The sequence below is a fragment of the Pleurodeles waltl genome, chromosome 5 (genome assembly GCF_031143425.1).
Source record: "Pleurodeles waltl isolate 20211129_DDA chromosome 5, aPleWal1.hap1.20221129, whole genome shotgun sequence".
Taxonomy (NCBI): domain Eukaryota; kingdom Metazoa; phylum Chordata; class Amphibia; order Caudata; family Salamandridae; genus Pleurodeles; species Pleurodeles waltl.
The window spans coordinates 1,757,676,692-1,757,695,093 of record NC_090444.1 but is presented as its reverse complement, the minus strand read 5'-3'; the positions used below and the strand labels follow the sequence as shown (position 1 = coordinate 1,757,695,093).

At 41.8% G+C, this 18,402-nt stretch overlaps 1 protein-coding gene across 1 annotated transcript in view; it reads left to right on the top strand.

Annotated features, from left to right (window-relative positions):
• The first annotated feature begins 4,334 nt into the window (after positions 1–4,334).
• Positions 4,335–18,402, top strand: part of BLK (BLK proto-oncogene, Src family tyrosine kinase) — a 380,194-nt gene continuing 366,126 nt past the window's right edge. Inside the window, exon 1 of the mRNA XM_069236157.1 lies at positions 4,335–4,466. The gene's annotated coding sequence lies outside the window, so the exon portion shown is untranslated. The remainder of the gene's footprint in view (positions 4,467–18,402) is intronic.

The window sequence follows — 18,402 nt, the reverse complement described above, 5'->3', positions numbered from 1 at the left end:
TGCAGTGTATTTAAAAAGTTGGGCATATACTTTTAAGTTTTACATATGCTAGTAGTAGAAACCTCTTACACTTGTTTTCTCTACTGCAAGGCCTATCTCTCCTATAGGATAACACTGGATTACCTTAATACATTTAATAAGTGCTAACTTTCAATTGGGAGCAGATAGGAAAATCATGTTTAGTGTCTGAAGAACTGTAATTTTAAACCCTCTTTAAATAGTAAAGTCTGATTTTAAGTCACAATTTTGAAAATGCACTTTTAGAAAGTTTGTATTTTCTTTTCCTAACTATTTGGTGCCTGCAGCCTGTTCCTGGGTCAAATGACTAGGTGTAGTTGGCAGCTGTCCTTTGTGTACTCCTCGTAGACAGTATCACAAATGAGGGCCTGGGTGTTGGCAGGATGGGCTATCTCTGACTCGATGTGGGGGGCAGAGCTGTCACCTACCACATTTGCACTGCAAAGACACTGACTCATCTTACACACAAAGGACTTCACACTAGCCTATTGTGCCCCTAGACAAACTGGGGTCCGGGCAGGGAGGCAGGATGTTCCAGAACCTGTAGGTGGAAACTCCAAGCAACTTCTCTCACTTCAAATAAGGCACTAGGTGTAAATATTGGATCCTCAGACCCATCTCTTCAGATCACTTCTAGACCTGTGGAATCTGCCAGGAAGAAGGACCGCCCAGCTGCGAAGTCTGCCCTGCTGCACAAGCCCTGCTTTGCTGGCCAAGGGCTACTTTGCTGCCCAAAGCCTGCTGTTGCTGCACCAAGACTCTTCTGCTGTTGTGAGCTGCCCTGCTAAGACCAGCCTTCCTGTGTGGACCCAGGACCCCAGGAAGTACCAAAGGGCCAGTTGGTTTGCCCCCGTTCAAGCCACACGGACATAACAGGCTCCTTCAATGTTGACGCAACTCCATGCATTTAGACGAAGCGCAACAACAGCATCAGCCCAGCTCGATGCATCTCTTTTTCAGTGCATGATTCATCACAGCGCAAATCCTCACAAGCTCTGGTAGTTACTTCGAAAAAGGCACAGCTCTACATCAACAATGGCGCAGCGTGACACATCTCGCCCATGGCGCATTGCAGCGGACGTCTTACCAGCACCAACGGCTTCCTCGACGACGACACAGGGCATTGCACCGCTCCCTTTGACGGCTTCGTCAGCTCTGCTGCTGCATGATGCATTTCAACATCAGACCTCACATCACTGCTCCTCATTGATGACTCCTCGACGCTGGCCTGCACAGATCGACGTAAGGACTTGGCATCTTGCTGTCCAGGCAACAAGGCACTTTGTCAGCGGGCTGAACTCAGATCTTTATCCTGCTTGCAGTCCATTGTGATTGCCCTGAACTTGTGACTTGGACCCAGTCTACCACGACCAGATTATTACAGTTAGTGCTTCTTAGCGCTTGATTTCTACAAAACCTTTAAAATTACATATCGGCAGTTCTACTAATCGGATTTTTCGGTAATTCGGTGTCAAATAATTAATTCAAATTTACTATATTTTTCTAAATTGTTTTGGGATCTTTCAAGTGTTGTGGTTTCACTGTGTTACTGTTTGTGGGCTGCATAATACTTTACACATTGCCTCTAAGTTCAGCCCGACTTCTTTTTTGCCAAGCTACCAGGGTTAAGCACAGGTTAATTTAGTGGCTTTAGTGGTTCACCCTGACTGGGACTGTAGCTGTTGCTTGAAGAGGGTTCAAACCCTCCTCAACCAGCAACCTAGTTTTTCACACCTCCCTTTTGTCTCTCTAGTCTTGCTGGCCCCAAACCCAGTAGGAGTAGAGGGTCTGGCAAGAACTGATTAAGAGGGTGGTCAAAGGCCTGCTCTCCTCCCACAAGCTGGCACTGGGCTTAAACGTTGGCCCCACAGCCTCTCCTCAGAACACTTCTGGACCTATAAGGACTCAGAAGAATGACTGCACTGCTGTCTGAAGAACCAGAAGGAAGACTGATCCTGCTTACCTTTAATAGAGGATTCCAGAAGTGACTTCAAGTGTCAGCTGGCTGACTTCCAGTTTGAACTACAGGGACACAACAAGCTTCCAATGACGTCTCTTCTGCAACTACCCAGATGACCAGTTACAACTGGACCTGCCTTGGACTCTGCTCCTGGCCTCTGTTAGAGTGAGTCCCAGCTCCCAAGTGGACTCTTGACCTGATTTTAGAATGTATTGCTCCTATCCCCAAACTGCATGAGGTGCGACTTGGAAACTGTTTGCCTGGAGAGTCGACAGAGACCAGGATTGCATCAAAGCTGCCACCGTTGATGTTAACCTCAGCTTGCTGTTTTGCCAGACGGAAGGAGACCTGACTTCCAGAAAAGTTTCTAAGTCTGAATGTAGAGGGCTTCATCGGGACTGACACCATGCAGCATCCGATCAACATCAAAGCCTTTCTGGGCACAGACTTCACCCGCTCAGAGCTTACCTGCCTCGTGTGCACCAGGAACCGACTCCTCAGCAGCTTGTAGTCATCAAGCACCACTTCCAATACAGCTTGCAACTTGCTCCGCCAATGACTCGTCAACAGCCACCTTTTCTCCACAAAAATTTCTAAGTCAGAAGGAAAACTTTCCACCACCACCAGGATTAACTTGGTCCTAGTATTCGACCTGCGCTACATCGTGGTCGGCCTTAACTTTTGACTTTGACAAACTCTTGCTCGGCCAGATAATGGTAGTTAGCGCTTTGTGCTTGCTTGTTGGCGCTATTTTTATTTCAGTTTTTAAAAATTAATATCTCCAGTTCTACTTGTTGGATTTTTGTTGTTTTGGTGTCATTTCAGTTATCAAAATATTTTCTAGCTTTCTAAATTGGTCTGAGGTTTTTCTTGTGCTGTGTTTGCATTTTATTAGTGTTAGAGTACTGCAGAAATACTTTACATATTGCCTTTAAGTTAAGCCTGACTGCTTATGCCAAGCTACCAGCGGGTTGAGCACAGGTTATTTAGTGCCTTTTTTTGGTTTATTCTGACAAGGATTGTGATTATTATTTGAGGTGGGGCTTAACTCCCCTCAACTAATACTCCAATTTGTCACACTGCCTATATGTTTTAGTCCTAATTCTAATTTGTGTGCTTTTCTCTCACACCTCTTCCTCCATCACATTGCAAGGTGCTGTGCACCAAGACCCGAGCAGCTTTCTAGTTACTCTGGAATTACACCGAAACTCTTCCCACACACAGAATCACAACAAATCCAAAGCTCTGCCAACTATGCACAGCCCTATTGCAAGCGTGCAGTCACTCTGAAAAATTGCTTGCTGACCGCACATAGAGATGCAAGCGCTATGTACATTTTATAATAGAATACAAAAAAATATCTGGCAGTCAGCCTTACCAGCTGGATATCTCAAACCCTGCATCTTTCTCAGTTTTGGATGTATCTTGCGTGATGATTTTCAGTAGGGTTGCAGTCTGGCACTATTTCCAGCTTCAGGATACCCCACCCGTTAGGTAAACAGGAGCAGATAGACAGGCAGAACATAACAAAATGTCATTTTGGTTGTGAAGAAATCAACACTTGCTCACTGGTATTCTTCAGGAGTATTATTATTTATCTCCCATTTTTGCTGTTTTATTTAGCACAAACTCGACCCAAAGGTATTGGAGCTCTTTACATGAGCACCAGTTCATTACGCAATGTCGGGTTAGGTATGTGTAAGGCACAAGGAGATTAAGGGATTATGAACCCCTTGTGCTGTTAGAGGGTCACTTTTTGAGATGATGTCGGCAGCACAGACTACAAAGTCATATCTAGGAGGTCACACAAAACCACTTTGTGTGGCTTTGAATGGCTTCATAGATATGAAGTAAGGCGGGGCAGCGTGAATTGTTGCGTTGCCTTACTCTGCGCTCGGGAGGCATTCAATGGGCGTTGCAATGGATGTTCCTATGGAACACCAATGGTTTTTGAGGCTTTCCTGGATTTGCAAAACCACGTAAACATTTTAATTTCTCCTTGTTCTTGTTTTTTCCTCTTTCCATGTGTGCTTTCAACTTGGTTGAAAGCTCTTTTTCAAGATTAAAAATTAACATGTACCCTTATTAGCTACATGATGCATCAAAACAATGTTTTTATCACTGCACTATACAGCTAAAAACATGCTTTCAAAAGTATAGCATGTTTTCAGTAAATGCCAATGAGTACTAATTCGCGTTAAATTGTGGCTCATCACTAAATCTTCAAAACACTAAGGTCACCTACATTTTTGCGCGCTCATTGCCGTCCTAATCTCTATTTTGGGAGAGTGACTACTAAATCTAACAAACCAGTCGGATTCACCGCCGGCCTCTGACAGGAAACCACCGATGTCAGTGTAGCGTGAATGACGCGCTAACGCCTCCGAGAGACTGGTGCAGGATCACTCACGAGCGGCGGTGTCGGGGTTCATACTTCGGGGTACATCATGACGTCTGGAGAGCCATAGGAACGGCACGCAATTCTTAGGTAAGGGGGTGCAACGCTCACCCCTAAACATTTTCTATGGGTGAACTTTGAAGAGAAGACTGACAGAACTCAATTCTGTGTCAAAATAATCCCGTCGTTTGAGGAGCATTTTTGTTTTATTTGGAGACGTTAATTTGGAAACAATTGCTTTGTCACTTGCAAAATCCTTAACCATCCTTTAAAGTTTCTCTTAAACATTATCTGCTGGCATTTTATATGTTTTGTGACTGTTTTGTGATTTTCAGTTGTTCATTCTGTGTGTTTCGTGAACTGATAAACGCGTCCGGACGGCTTGGTTGATCGCTCACACACAGGCGGCTGTAATCTCATTGGAATCACATATATGAACGCGGACAGACACAGAGTTTACAGAAGGAGAGGGATTTACGCAAAATGTGAACCGTAAACTGACAGCCATCAAAATGCAAATTACTGCCTGTCTCACCTATTCTCTGTAAACCCTGAAGGATCGTAATGGCGAGTTCACAAATTCGAAGAATTGTTTACTTTTTTTGTGATTTTCATCTTGGTTTAGGGGGCTTGCACCCTGGGAACCACTGTTCCCCGGTTTGACTTGAAAATAATGTAAACTATCATCATGCCTAAGAGTTATATGTCAGTTTTTCAAAAATCTCAGATTATGAAACTTGCATTGGGCTAGCGTTTAAGCAAGCGTGTCGTAGAATACAATCTACACAGCCACACAAACGGCGACATTTTATGTACACAGAGACATACATGCACAGGCACAAACAAAGATTCTGTCACACATACACATACATAAACACATTCATCCACACACATGCACACACAAGTATTCAGAAACACACAAAGACACAGCTCGACATTTATGAACACGCACCCATGCACACACAGATTCACCAACCCACACATACATGCACACGACCACACACACATACTTTCTTGAATTTAAATCAATAACTGAGCAGACATTACTGAAGTGTAAGAAAAAAAAAAACACCTTTCTAACCAGTTCTTTAAGAACAGGCCTAGTGTACCAAGGTGCTGAACAAAGAAACTATTGCTGAAGGAGGTCTAAACGCTGTATACAGTAGCGTACACAGCCTGTTGGGCAATGCATGAATTGTACAGATAGTGATTAAACATAATGGCACACATTTCAGGTTACTGAAAAGCAGCCCTGCCCCCTTACTTGGGATGCGTCAAATTAGCAAGGATGAACACTAGATGCCCACGGGGTCCTGGGTAAATACTAAATAATAACAGTAGTCTTGTGGGACTCATTGAGAGTAGTGTGCTGTGATACTCCACTTTGATACGGCTTGCTTTTCGGTCGCTTGGTCGGATTTGTGCGGCCACCAATGTAGTGGTTCAGCAGACAAATGATTAGGTCCTGAAGAATCCCCGTAAACCTCATCTGGTCGAAACGTCAACACCCCGCCCCACGGCTGATCTATAATTTATTCCTTGTGGACAAACTTATCTAACTGTGTACATTGTTCAAATGTCTTCCCTTTATAGTATCAAGCTTGGGTTTTGTGCAGGGCTTCTTCACACTTTTCTTTTTCTTCAGCGGTACAAATTCAATAATAAATATCTTCATTACACAGACAGTACAAACTGCACAGGCTTAAAACACTACAATCCATCATTATATTGTGAAGGAGAGAAAGATACTACATTAAGAATCACATATTACATACTAGACCTCCTTGCAATTCCAAAAAGCGGAAACATTTAACAAATAGTATATGTATGTGCGATAGCCTTAAACCTGACAACATTGACTCATTTATCTTATCTTCTATAAGGTGCTAGCCAACAGAGTGTGAGCGTGCAGGTCATAATCCTAGATTTACCATGTTTTACAAAAACATTTTATTCCACAGTTTTAAATATTTTTGGGTGGCTCTAACCCATTTGCCATAGAACATTCCATAATGTCAAGCTCTACTCATTTTTTTAGGCCACTCGGTAAAGAAGGGAATCCACTTAGACCTCAAATTCTTTAATTTTAACAACAGTACAACCAGCATTGAGATGCAAATGTACTTTGGAATAAAACGGTGTCCTGTATTGAACAATGCTACAGAAGTGACATAATCTGGTCATGGGGAATTTTCATTATTGGTTGGCTTTCAAGATATTCAAATGTAGAGTTACAAAAGTTATCACGCCTAATACTTTGCCTAATACTTTGCCTAATACATTGCCTAATACTTTGCCTAATACTTTGCCTAATACATTGCCATATAATTCTTATATACATCTACGTTTACTTCTATGAGTACTGCATCGTCTGCACTTTCTTCACTGTACATAGTGCACCTTTACTTGTATTGGAATAATTATAATTCTGGACAACAGAGGAAAGTGTCTTTGATTTGATTTATGTAACTGAATCATTTGATGTATGATATTGATGTTGTGGCATGATTCATATACAGGATTTGTCTAATTACCTTCGAGTGATACAATTGCCAAGGTTCTCAGTTAGTCCTACGGGACTGATGTTATTATTCAGTATCCCCTAAACCTGGAAGCCAGTTGCGAGGAAAACAGAGAAGTTAAAATACAGTGACAAATGGGCACACAATTATATGTTTTGTGTGATCTTAAAAGGGTCCAGGGACTCTAAAAAATATTTTGCACAAAGATTGTATGGCAGTGAAATATGCTTTGGGAGTGGGTAGTGAGTGGCACCGGATGCTTTGGAAAGTCTGGGTACAGCCACAAATTCAGGAGTTTCTCCACTCATTCCCACCTAGTCTGAGGGACTAAGGGCCATATGTACAAACACATTTTCCCATAGACACAGAATGGGTAAAACCCTTTGCTACATCTGGCCCTAAATCCGGTTCCAGAGGAGTGATGGGAAGAGGACACCCTCAGAGTCTGGGTGGAATGAAAAGGAAAAGCTTTCTCCCCAGTAATAATATTTCCCCTTATTTAGAAAAAAATAACAGAGCAACTGAAATTGACCAAAGACATTCTTGCATGGTCATTGCCTCAGATGTACTAGTGAGACTTGTCAGGAGAACTCCTTGAAAGTTTTGTCTTTCACAAGCTTCTAGGAGAACTTTTCATAAAACATTGAGAAGTTACAAAATGTGTTGCCAGTCATGCTGAGTACTTGCACAATTACTCAATATTCAGTGACACAGGGAATTTATGTTGGTCTGAGCCATCACTTAGTTGTGTTTGGGATGCATTAAGATGGGAGATGATCATTCTGAATTGAGCGAGTGTGAGTCTGTAATCTCAGCAGAGTCTGGCCAGAGTGACTCTAAGAGCTACAGCTGTGATCACAAAACGATTTGTAATAGAACCTCCAATCTCTCTTGGTGTGTAATTTGGATACAAAGTCTGGTCTGTTTCAGAAGGATTGGTTATAACTGTTGTCACACCCCTAGTTGGTTTGAAGGGTACTCGGATTTTGTTTCCGGGTTCGTTGATGTCCTTTGGAGTGTGTTGGTTGGGGTGACTGACATTTGTAGATGTGCTCCAAACATGGTGTGGTGTACTGTGTACAAACATGAGGAGCCAAGGAAGTGGGTGAATAGACCGGCATGTGTGAGGATACCTACACATGCATGTGAGAGTGGGGTCACTCTTCAAGTCAAACATGCTGGGTGAGAGGTGCTTTGCAGAACTGAGGGGTGAAGAGGTGATTAATGAGTTAATAGGACAGATGTTCATTATAAACTCCACAAGGCACGTCAAAGATAAGTCATTATATATTCAGTAATGCAATTTACTGGTCTTGTCACAGACCATACTTTTCGAGATATTTCTTTTTCATTCATGTTTGCGACTTCCGGACTGCACAACCAAACGTTTATTCCAAAAATCATAATTCATTCGCTATTTTATTAGTTTTTATCCAGATTTAGATGTCATTGTCTTCCAGTTCCCTTTATTACCGGTAAATCCACTTTTCTATGGCTGAAAAATCACATTCTACAGTTTTAAATACGTTGGTTTACAAATGATATCCTAATGTGTTAAGTATGTCACTTCTATTCAGTTTCATCACTTATGATAATGTTCTCATTGTTTTCACTAGTCCCACTCTAATTTAGCTAATATTTCCATTATCTGTGGGTCTCTAGCACATACAGCTTTGCTAGTTATATAATACACAATATTTAAAAAACAGTCTCTATTTTACTTAGCTAATTTAGAATTGCTTTCTTCTGATGCACACAGTTGCCTATAATAAATAATGTAGCCACTCAACTTTAGTAACGTTTTACACTTGAGTTCTGACATCACAATTCCAGAGCTAGCAGCTCAGGGGAAAGACAGGTCAGATTAGTAAGCATAATTAAATCAGATGTTTAAAGAAAATTAAACATGGATTTTCTTTCTTCCACTTTATTTTTCTAATTGTACAGTGACAGGCGGAAAGGAGCTATTTATGGCACAATGTTTATTTTCTGCACTCCTTAGGTGGTTATAGAAAACTTAGAATCGTTCTGTATGTTTCAACACATTTCGATCTACTGCACATTTTTTTTAAAACTCACTCTAATATCTTTCGCAATACATATTTAGTAGCTTGTTTGATGTGTTTGATTTGCATTAGATATTATATTTTAATTTGTCATGTTTGCAAACATGCTCTCTCTTTCATATCAAAGAGCTATGAACCAACGGCCAGATTTAGCAATGTTGACGCAGCGCAACACAGCAAAACAACTTGCTGCTCTGTCTCGAGTGGAGAGGGCAGGAATGTCCCATATTTAACAAGCAAATTGCAATGCAATGGGTCTCGAATTTGCTCGAGTAGATCTGTTAGCATTGTAAACTCCTAACCAGACTTTTCTTGCCACATAACTTGAAAATCAAAAGTAAAACAGTTTCACATAAGCGAGCCAATTCACAGCGCCACGGCCGCCATGAGCATCAGAGATAAGGAGAGAAACAAAAGGAAAAAGAAGTTCGCTCGCAATCAAACTTATCGGCAAACGCGCAATTAGCTAAGGGATTAACAAAACCTCCCCAAGGAGGGACAAACGTAAACCATTTACCAATGTCATCAAAGGATTTTTGAAGAGCAAGCCCACGAACGAGTGATAGTGATAGGCGTGAGGTGGGCGTAGTTAAAAGCCCCTACATAACAGTAATTTGTGTAAACAGCTACTAGGATAAAATAAGGACCCATTGCTAGAAGCACGGGATACTTTGCTTTTTTCCTAGGTTGGCCCTTTGGCCTAGAGGGTGGATGAAAGTATTATAGATTATCTAAAACCACACCTCAGTGGCGGGTTTCATTAGGAATGAGGATTTTAAATCCAGCTTGATGGTGAAATTGAGGAGCTAAACTTTAAATAAGAACAATGGTGAAGACCTCTTGACGTTGAGAACGGAAGCTGGGCCACAGTTGTTTTAACTGAGTATTTTTTGTGTCATGTCTGAACATGACCAATGCTTAATAAAACATCTCAAACTAATACTATATAAACTTATGTGAAAACCTTAAACGCAGACAGGCTTCATTTAAGGACACACAAAAAGAAAAAGCTGTAGCTGCGGGCAAAAACTCCACCCCAAGAGAGGGGGATGGTAGTCTGTACAAACCACAAGGAAAGGGTGCTTCACAGTCTATAGTTTTAAAAAAAAATGAAAGACAATTGTGAAAAGAGGAAGGCTCCAATGGCTGGAAAAATATTACGTGTCTTGAGATCCCGGACTTCTGCAAACTTTTCTTACAACTTATATCACAAGGGGGAAGCAATGCACATGTCATTGATTATAGTAAACGAGGAGAGAGAAAACTGAAGGTGGCAAACAACCTCATATGTGCGTTCACGAGCTATCTAGTTTATACCATGGAGCTGAATCAATAAGAGGTCTAGAGACCGGGTTGGGGAGGGTGAGAGTAAGCAGAGCCAGCACGTGAGGCCCACGGTTGACCTATCTGCCGTGGAGGGGAAGAGGTGGAAAGCAAAAGATGTACCTCTTCCAGCATGATGTACTCCAGGGACAGAACAGCGGATGAGAGGGTTTCGATCACTGACTTCAATGATAGCCAGAAACATTTAGAAATGTTAGACCTGCATGCTTTTACAGCACCCCGACAGATAACACTGAGCCCACATCAGCCCACATTGACATCTTTCTGCCGTATGTAGTCGAAGCACCTAATTACATACCATCCCAAAACAAGTATTTATCCTGGGATCCTTCAGCAAGGTGGTGCAAATATCCTCACTGCATCAAAGAACACCCCCACAGTGGACCTCTGTCTTCCCCAATTCGTTGACAAGAGTACCACCTCTGCCCAAAAACATCCAGGGGTACCTTGAGTGGAGTTTTATTCACATGTAACATTATTCAAAGGACCTGTCATGAAATACTGAAATCAAATAAGCATTGCCTTCAACCTAGGCTCAAATTATATTAGTACACCATAGTACCATCCTAATACTAAGTTATGCCTTTGTTATGAAATTTAATGATTCTCTAGGGCAACGGTTGAGAACACAAAAGCTGGACGCAGCAATGCAGTGCGAACATCACGACTGCATTTTAGTAGAGTGCCACCGCTGGATTTCGGTACTACCAATTTGTTGACACGAGTACCACCACTACCAAAAAACACTCAGACATTATAAGAGTGATTGAATGAAATGCCACAATTAATCTAAACAACCAATAATTACTAAGGACGCATTCTGTAGCCATTTTTTTATTTTCCGTGCCACTACGGAGTCAGTGCTTAATTTGTGTTTGAAAATGCTAGGGGCCCTTCCCAGTAGGCCACCGCAGCTCGCACCATGCGTTGCCTATTGGTGCTGCCAAGGACAGTACCAACACAACTTCTAACCATGACACACATATAATTGACAATTCCACATATTCCAGACCACCTACACGCTTTCCTCCCATTACTCTGGAATCCTCTCTACATAACTCACACATAATCTTTCCTCTCTCCTTTTGGACGCATTCCTTACATCTCAACTTAACCCAGATCTCCTTCTACTGCATTTTCTTTTTTGTCAAAATTTAGACAGCTATGTACTTCATTTGGACACTTTCTCATCAAATTACAACGAGGACTGTCATGTACGTGGCTACTGGACTCTGCAGAGAAGCCAAGGACTGGATATGCATATAGTCTTAACACGTTCACGAAGCCTTGATAGGTGGACTCGTTCTAGTTTTTCTGCCAGCCACTCTGCTGAGGGCTGGTCTTACATGTACACCCCACACCCACCCGACACAGGCGTCACCAGTCAGGTGACCCTGCCAATAAAAGGGGCCGAGCGCACATGCCTGAGGCCAGTTCGTACTACCATGATACTGTGTCTGTGTCTCTGATTTCCGTAGCATGAGGGCCTAGGGCCCCCAACACTACAATAGGCTCTCTGAGAAGCTCTAACTGCTCTCAAAAGTGCCACCAAGTGCCCACCCATAACCTAAACTCACCCAGACACCCATAAGCAACCACATTCAGGGTCTGTGCTATACTACAATCATGATGCCTGAAGAAAGAAAAAAAACATCACAACACAATATCTGGAAAAAGCAAATAGGCAGGTTATGTAGGTTGAAGTAAAACATATGAAATGAAGGCAGGGACTGGCTCGCTGATGGATTCCTTCAACGATTTTTACAAGTTAGTGCTGAGAATTCGTTTACTGTTTTAATCAGCTTAAGATAAGGTAAATAATGTTTGACCCGAAAAGGATAGGTCAGAGACTTGGAAGGAGCTGTCCCTCTTTAAGGCCTGGCCTAAGGTATGTGTCTCGATTATTAATGACCGAAACAGAAGCACATTGGCTTTATTCTCCCAGCCGCAATTAGAATCTAAGAGATACTGAAATGTTAGAAATATTATCCATAGTATTTTCAAAATCACCTCCCAACACAACTTTATACAGTCACAGGAAAACATTTATTTTATTCACTCCAAAATGTAAAAACCACAAACCTGCCACAACAATCACGCCGTAGGTCAAGATGTAACACAAACTAGTCGAGTCAACTCTGCTCTGAGAACACGCAGGAACAGTCAATATGACTATGTAATATCAACCTCTGAATCACAAAGCCTCCACTCCAATGAGGAATTAGATTCAGACGCATCCGATAATCTGCACCAAAAAGTAAAATCAGCGCCTGTAATGACTGCATATATGAGGCCATCTCTCTCATCCCCCCAAGACATCAGGTTTCACACTAGCAGAGACTTGCATCTCTGCTGCCGTGAAGATACCAACCTCATTTGTGTCCTGTCCGCAACTAACCCTGTAAGGGATAGTGCTTAATAATAACAGCGCAAAGATAAGCCCCGGATTAATAACACTGCGAGAGCAATTACATCGAGAAACAGTCTCGCTTACAACATCCAATACCATAACTTAGTACAAAAGTACAATTATCCATGTAACCAGCAAAAGTGCAATTATCCATGTAACCGGCAAAAGTGCAAATATCCTTGTAACAGGGTGGATGCCATGCAAAGCGCTCGACTACTGCCCAGCCTGATCACGCTGCGAAATAAAGAGAAAAAGTAGTACAGAAACCAGACGGAAAACATTGAGAATCATATGTTTTCAGTAGTTGGTCAGTGCGTTCGAGGAGGGCTAAACACTGGACAAGGCATGACGAATGCATGCCTTTCACTAATGAAAGCAAGCAGATTTTAAAAGGCAAGCGCATGAACCAATGAAAGTGACTGACGCGATATAGGCGTGGGTAGATGCTCAAAGAGAGATTACAGCAAGGGACGGCACGCTTTACGCTCGCCCCTAATAATATATGGTGCATTCCTGCTCTCTGCAACCAATACGGGGTTCCCCAAACAGATCCTTATATAGGAGTGGGACAGGGAAGGCACAATAAAATATACAGAACAGAACACAGCTCCAAATCAACGCTTTTCACAAGAAGAATCGTAGAAAACAATGAATTTCCTAGACAAATTGATGCAATGTATAGTTAATCTTTTAGCAATTGTTTATTCAGAAGTTTATTTTTACAACCTCAATGATGATAAGACCATAACATAGTTAATGGCTGCCCAACTCTCCCAATATTATAAAACACACACTCACAACCTCAATACACACCATTCACGCCCAGCATGTCACACTTCCTTCTACACCAATAAAATCACTAATGAATTCAGTCGCATGCAATGCCAAATTATTTATTTTACATAAGGCTGATCCTTAAATTAACAATTATGACGTGGATGCCAACTATTACAAATCAGTTTAAAATTACAAATATACATCACTGAAAAAGGTTCACATTTCGAAATCGCTTAAACAATTTATTTCATGACTTGACACCATACAAAAGTTCACCTAAATAACTAAAAAAAATTAGAGTGGTGACTGTATAGCTGAAGTAAAGGTGTGGATGTGCTATTCGATGTCCAGTGGTCAGCTGATCACACACCTTCATCAGGGCACAGACTGATGCGTACAAGCGTACAACAAGAGAATAAAACACCCAGTCGCAGGAAGGAAGGGCAGCCCACAAGGATAATCTGAGTTCCAATGGCCCAGGACAGATTGGATCCAACTCTTGGGATAACAAGAGGGCTAAAACGGGTCCCACTACGGGTATGGGGTAGGATATCTAAGGGGCTTCTCCTCACTACATAATCTTTACGCAAGTATAGAATAATACCCCAGAAGCTGTGCCAAGGTCTGAAAAGGGAGCAGTACTACCTCTTAGAGCCACAACCTTCAAGCATATCCCCATTGCTCTCTCACACCAATTAGATGCCTTGTGCTGGGGAGTCACGGTCCGAGTAACACTCATGTATAACTACACGTAATACTTGAAGGTTGCGGCTCTAGGAGGTTGTAAGGGCAATGCAATCCTTTGATAAATCTGGGCTCAATGATTTGATGTGGTTTGTGAGTAAGGTGATGATGTGACCATGCAATATAAGCAGGGTCACTGGACTCATGCGGCATGGGAGGACCAAATTATGTGACATGTTGGCTAAATTATGAGGCAGGAAAAGGCAAATAATTTGGCATAACGCTGCACAATTTATCATCATTGTTACTCATGATAACACTGTCTGGGCAAATATTTAACTTCATTAGTACCAGTTAAACAACGAAATACAGCAAGAAGCAATTGAAAGATGACCAGTCAACTTTTGCAGAGGGCCTTCTATTGCATGCAAACACATATTGCACCATTATTGTAACTTCTGATCTCTTTAAGATAGAATCATTTTTTGTTAAAATCTGTAGATTATGCAGCAAATGATTGATCGCGTGGGAATGATGGCAATTCCATAATTACGTGGGAAATAAAATTTGACTGCATAATCACATGATTCCTGTGGCCCTGACTATAAGAAATAACGAACCTGTTGCCGTACATAAGGATATTGCAAGTCACCTTAGAATTCCATAATGTTATGAAGGATTTCTGCTTTCGGGTTAATTTCTCTGTATGGTCATGAACTACTCGGGGTTTGTAATATTCTTAGAATGTAATGTAAGGGTTCTTTATCCCACATCATGCATTCTTATTCTCCAGAACATGCACCGCTGGCCATTTAGTTGTTTGTCGGTGGTCAGGATCAACATCAGTATGAATTATTTTAATTCCCTTCAAATCTCTGCCACAAATCACACTGTTTTTCAACAGCTTATGGTATAAAACCATGTTTTCCATTTCCACTTTCAAAGTCCTGAATGTATACATATATTTCTTCTTCTGGCAAATTCCAAAATATATTTTCATGTTGCAATTATGTTATATTGCAAATAATGTGATAGGGTGGAAACACGATCTAGAAATGTATGCTCAATGAACATATCACTTACTTACATTACCATGTATGTAATGATTTAGTAGAGTACATGAACATTGTGACACTGGTGAGTGGTAACTATTATAGGTGAGTGCGCCACTTGTGTAGCTCTGGGTCAGTTTCTATTATCCCAAACTTTTTTGCATTGGTATGAGAGCTAGCATGATCAGGCGTCCCGGGTTTGCAGGGACGGTCCTGTTTTTTTTACCAGCCCTCCCAGCAGGTTTTTGAAAAGGGTCGCCTGAACACAGTGGGAGGGGATTTTTTTTGTTCTCCAAAACAGACATACTTAGCAGGTGTTATAAGAAAACAATAGAATTAACAGGCATTACGCTGACTTTAAAATTGGATTTTATTTATGTCCTTAGTGCCTCTACTGTAAGTCTGTGTTGACGAGCGCTGTCATTCTGTGCGCTCGGTTGAAGTAAAATTGTAGTCCTTCTTCTATTTTTGTGAAATGTCCCAGTTTTTTTGCTTTAAAATTCTGGTCACCCTAAGGATAGCTGTTTTAAGGGGAGTGAGGATATGCAAGTTTGTGGTTGAAGGAGTAAAGATTGTATTGATCTAAGGAGATAGAATTTGTGTTGGAGGGAAGCCTGGAGTAGATGCAAGGGATAGGACAGATCGGAATCGAGGTACTATGGGTGCAGGTGTGTGGTTGATTGTCGTAGGAGGGTGTGATATGGGTCTGCGATGATGATGTACAGGAGAGACGAGAGCAAAGGCATAAGGATGGGTAGAGAAAGGGAGGAGGGAAGAAACATCTGAGGATAGGCAGGAGGAGGCAGGTGGAGGAAAGAGGAGGACATGTGAGGCTGCATATGATTCTGTGAAGGCAGTCAGCTGGCTGGAGGAGGATGCTGTTGTTGTTACTGGGCCTAGTAAGAAAGAGGCAGGTGGAGGGATAAAAGTAACATTTAGTCCTTCCAGTGAACCATATAAATATCTACCAGGTGTGTTCCATAGTAGAGCTGAAGAGAGTCCATTAGGAGGTCTGTGTCTGGAGACAACTGTGTTCTGGGCTGACACTGCAGTAGTGCTTACATTCCTAAGCGTGCCCATAATCGAATATCAATGTAAACTTCATATAGGCATATGTGTCTGAACTGTGCAGATTTCCGAATGCGGTTATGCCTCCCTTGCTTGGGTGTATCTCAGAATATCGATTACAAAAATGATCTCTTACAGAAATATTGTTTACAAAAAATATGTCTCTGTTGGATGTAGGTTTCCCATTACTAACTTCAATTAGGTGGTATTTTGTAAACAATATTTAGGGCACAATGGGACAGTGAGAGTGGTGCGGTGCTAAAACTGGTTGCGCTGCGTCACTGCAGAAACGCAGGGGTGCACCGAATTTATGAAAATACGGCTCACCCCTGTGTTTCCCCAAGAGCTGGCACTAAATTTAGCTGCCTATCGCCAACGCAGTCAACCTTGCTCCTTAGTGCAAGCGTGCCTGCGTTGCAGGGAATGCTTGTGTATGTGCAGGAAGGTGTCCATCAATAATGGCGATTTGGTACTCCTGTTGGTGCCCCAGAATGCATCACACATAGAAGTAGCAACTCATCATTATTTAATGATTGTCGCTGAAAGTGAAAGGTGGTGCAAGGGGCTTGTAAATAAGCCCCAATATTTTGTGAGACAAATTTATGCCACAGTATTCTGGTGCCACCTGATGGCATCACCTTTTCACGGCCTGTCAGTTTCTGTTTTTTTGCTTTTCTAGTGAGGACCTGAGGTGCGTTGTATTCCACATCTGGTATTTTGCTTTTATTGTTACAAGGAAGGATTTATAAAGCCTATGTAAGCGACGTTCCCACAAATAGAGTGGTGTAACATAGGGGTATGGAAAGTTTGTATTATGCATGAGTAGTCTAGCACAGTACCTTGCTGTTGACCTTTGCATAGTTATGGAGTTTCCCACTTTCGCTAGATCTGTGCACTAACGCAGCTTTTCCTTACAAATTGGCTTTTTTTCTCCACAAGTGCCAATATTTTCTAGTTGACATTGAAAATGAGTGTATCTTTTTTTTAACAGGTTCATTTTAGCACCATTTTCCTTAGAATATATGCCAGAAAATGATTGACAAAAACATCACCTGACAAAGCTCTTGTGCTAAATATAGCTTACAGAATATTGTACAATTGGGTGTAGATTTTCCATCGCTAACTCCATTGGGAAATTGTTTTTGTAAACAATATTTAGGGCAAAATATATTTGTCAGGCGCTATGTAGTCCAGAATATGCTCGTACCAAACCTGTCCGGATTTCGGCAACATTTTTATCTCACATTAAGGAGTCATATAAGTCTTGATTCTAAAGTCACATGCTTAAAACTTTGCGAATTACTGGTAGTAATCCTAGTATTTTCAAGAATTATCAGACGTTCTTTGACCTTTCACATGAACATTGGTAGTGCAGATTAGTAATTCGGTGCCTTTGTGGGTTGCAAAGAAATGCTCAACCAGCGACCCCCTCCTGAATGATTTTACCCTGGCTGTAGGCTTTGCCCCTGCTTTCAAAATGGAGGGATTCTTTCTTTGTTGCCAACCTCCCCTCATTCTTTCAAGAACCAACTGAACGAGAGTCATGGGTTGTATCCATCAAGCCTGAGAAGAGATACATCAGAACTAAAATGTTCAGCAAAAATGCCTGTTTGCGTCTGGCATCCCCTTTTACCGGGGGTTTCACCTGCTGTTTTTAAACTCCAACAATATCATAAAGTTGGCAAGGAATGTTTTAAAAAACTTCACACCAGTGGTAAAAACTGAGACTGAAAAATGCGAATGTTAGTAAAATTGTGCACCCTTGCGAAAGACTGTGGAGTCACTAGCGGGCCTTTAAAATAGACATAAACCTCCGATCTGCATGTCACAAAGCACGTGGCTGCACAGGGGAGGGGAAGGCTTAGACAAGTGGATCCCAACCTGTGGTCCGGGGACCCCTATGGATCTGCTAAGCCACCTCAGGGGTCGGCGACTGCTTAGAACAGTGGTTCCCAACCTTTTGACTTCTGTGGACCCCCACTTTTTCATTACTGGAACACGGGGACCCCCACTGAATCATTATAAGGATCTGGGGAAGTCCCCACTGACTTATTACTTAAAGATGGAGACCATATATGTTCATGTTTTTTTATTTTCTAAGCA